We start from the raw sequence: 3251 nt of genomic DNA on the forward strand, positions 1-3251 counted from the left end.
CTTCTTCTTAATCTCTTCTGCTTCTGTTAGTTCCTTACACTTTCTGTCCTTTCTCGTGCCCATCTTTGCATGAAATATTCACTTGATACTGCCAATTTTCTTGAAGAGATCTCTAGTCTTTCCCATTCTAGTGCTTTCCTCTATTTCTTACACTGTTTGTTTAAGATGGCCTTCTTATCTCTCCTTGCTATTCTCTGGAACTCTGCATTCAGTTGGCTACATCTTTCCCTTTCCCCCTTGCCTATCAGTTTTCTTCTTTCCTCAACTATTTGTAAAGCCTCCTCAGACAATCTTTTTCTCTTTAGTATGATGTTGGTCTCTGCCTCCTATACAATGTTATGGACCTCTGTCCATGATTCTTCAGGAACTCTGTCTATGAGATCTAATCTCTTGAATCTAATTCATCACCTTCACTGTGTAATCATAAAGAATTTGATTTACGTCATACCTGAATTACCTAGTGGTTTTCCCTACTTTCTTTAAGTTAAGCCTGAAAATTGCAATAAGGAACTTATTGTCTGAGCCACAGTCAGCCCCAGGTCTTGCTTTTACTGACTGTATAGAGCTTCTTCATGTTTGGCTGCAAGGAACATAATCAATTTGATTTTAGTGTTGATCTTCTAGTGATGCCCATGTATAGAGTCATCTCTTGTGTTGTTGGATAAGGATATTTGCTATGACCTGTGTGTTCTCTGAACAAAACTCTGTTAGACTTTGCCCTGCTTCATCTTGTACTTCAAGGTCAAACTTGCCTGTTATTCTGGGTATCTCTTGACTTCCTACTTTTGCATTCCAATCCCTTATGATGAAAGGGACATCTTTGTGTATGTGTGTGTGTGTGTGTGTTAGTTCTAGAAGGTGTTGTAGGTCTTCACAGAACCAGTCAATTTTAGTTTCTTCAGCGTCAGTGGTTGGGTCATACATTTGGATTACTGTGATGTTGTATGGTTTGCCTTGAAAAGAAACAAGATTATCCTGTCACTTTTGCGATTGCACCCAAGTACTACATTTTGGACTCTTTTTTTGACCATGAAGTCTACTCCATTTCTTCCAAGGGATTCTTGCCCACGGTGGTAGATATAGTGGCTCTCTGAATTAAATTCACCTTTTCCATCCATTTTAGTTCACTGATTCCTAAGACGCAAATGTTCCATCTTGCCATCTCCTGCTTGATCACATCGAATTTACCTTGATTCATGGAACTAACATTCCAGGTTCCTACGCAATATTGTCCTTAATAGCAGTAGACTTTACTTTCCCCACCACATACACCCACAACTGAACATTGTTTCACTTTGGTAGAGCCACTTCATTCTTTCTGGAGCTATTTGTAATTGTCCTTCAGTGTTCCCCAGTAGCATATTGGACATCTTCTGACCTGGGGTGTTCATCTTCCAGTGTCATATCTTTTTGCCTTTTCATACTGTCCATGGGGTTCTCCAGGCAAGAATACTGGAATGGATTGCCATTTCCTTCTCCAGTGTACCACGTTTTGTCAAACTCTTCATTATGATCGGTCTGTTTTGTGTGGCCCTGCAAAGCATGGCTCATAGCTTCACTATGACACAAGCCCCTTTGCCATGACAAAATGTGATACATGAAAGGACATACCTATCAATAGTTATTTTAAACATAAATGGCTAAATGCTTAATTCAAAAGACTACAGTGGGTGAATGGATATAGAAAATGAGATCTATAGGTATGCTGCCTACAGGAGACTCACTTCAGATCTAAACATACACACCGACTAAAAGAGAAGAGATGGAAAAAGCTGTCCTATGCAAATGGAAATCAAAAGAAAGATGGAGTAGGAATACTTATATCAGACAAAACAGACCTTAAAGTAAAGACAAGGGATAAAGAAGGACATTACATAATGATCAAGGGATCAATTCAACAAGAAAATGTAACAGTTGTAAATATGTATGCACTCAACATAGGAGCACCTAAATACCTAACGCAAACATTAACAGTCATAAAGGGATAAATTGACAGTAATGCAATAATAGTAGGGCACTTTAACACCATTTACATCAATGTACAGGTCATCCAGACAGAAAATCAACAAGGAGACACTGGCCTTAAATGGTGTATTAAACCATAGACATATATAGATATGAAATATCAATAAATTTAAGAAAACTGAAATCATATCAAGCATCTTTCCTGACCACAACACTATGAGAATAGAAATCAACTTTGAGGAAAAAAAACTGCAAATCCCACAAATGTGCAGAAGCTATAGAATATGCTACTAAACAACAAGTGGGTCTGTGATGAAATCCAAGATTAATTAAAGAAATAATTGGAGACACACCAAAAAAATAAAAACAAATACAACAATCCAAAAATCTATGGGCTACAATAAAAGAAGTTTTAAGAGGGTTGTTTAGAAACACAAATATCAAATAAACAATCTAACTTTACACCTAAAGGAACTAGAAAAAGAAGAACAAATGATACCCAAATTAGTAGAAGGAAAGAAATAATAAAGATCAGAACAGAAGAAAAATAAAGATTTTTTTTTAAAAAAATAGGAAAGGTCAATGAAAGTAAAAGCTGTTTCTTTGAAATATATACTGTGTTCATGGATTGAAAGAATTAATATTGCTAAAATGACCATACTACACAAGGCAACCTACAGATTAAAAGTTATCCCTGTCAAAATACCAATTGCATTTTTCACAGAACTAGAACAAATAATTCTAAAATTTGTTTGGAAATATAAATGATTCTGAAGAGCCAAAACTTTCTTGAGGAAGGACAAAGCTGGAGGTATCTTGCTCCCTGATTTCAAGCTTTACTACAAGGCTGCAGTCATCAAAGCAATATGAGTGAAGTGAAGTTGCTCAGTCGTGTCTGACTCTTTGCAACCCCGTGGACTGTAGCCTACCACGCTCCTCTGTCCATGGAATTCTCCAGGCAACAGTACTGGAGTGGGTTGCCCTTTCCTTCTCCAGAGGATCTTCCCGACCCAGGGATTGAACCTGGGTCCTCCTGCATTGTAGGCAGATGCTTTACCATCTGAGCCACCAGGGAAGTCCTCAAAGCAATATAGTACTGGCACAAAAATAGACACACAGATTAATGAAACTATTCTGAGAGAATTCAGAAGGGAACTCATACTTTTATGGGCAACTAATCTGTGATAAGGGAGGCAAGAATATACAATGACAAAAGACATCTCTTCAAGAAATAGTGTAGGGAAAAATGGACAGTTACATGCAAAATAATCAAACTGGTCTACTGT

The 3251-nt window shown here is 37.4% G+C and overlaps 1 non-coding gene across 1 annotated transcript; it reads right to left on the reverse strand.

The window, feature by feature from the left end:
• Positions 1–2967: 2967 nt before the first annotated feature.
• TRNAC-ACA (transfer RNA cysteine (anticodon ACA)) lies at positions 2968–3040 on the reverse strand. Its single transcript has one exon. It is a non-coding gene; the product is annotated as a tRNA-Cys (tRNA).
• Positions 3041–3251: the final 211 nt, after the last annotated feature.

The sequence above is a fragment of the Giraffa tippelskirchi genome, chromosome 4 (genome assembly GCF_054371585.1).
Source record: "Giraffa tippelskirchi isolate mGirTip1 chromosome 4, T2T-mGirTip1v1.2.pri, whole genome shotgun sequence".
NCBI classification, from domain to species: Eukaryota; Metazoa; Chordata; class Mammalia; order Artiodactyla; family Giraffidae; genus Giraffa; species Giraffa tippelskirchi.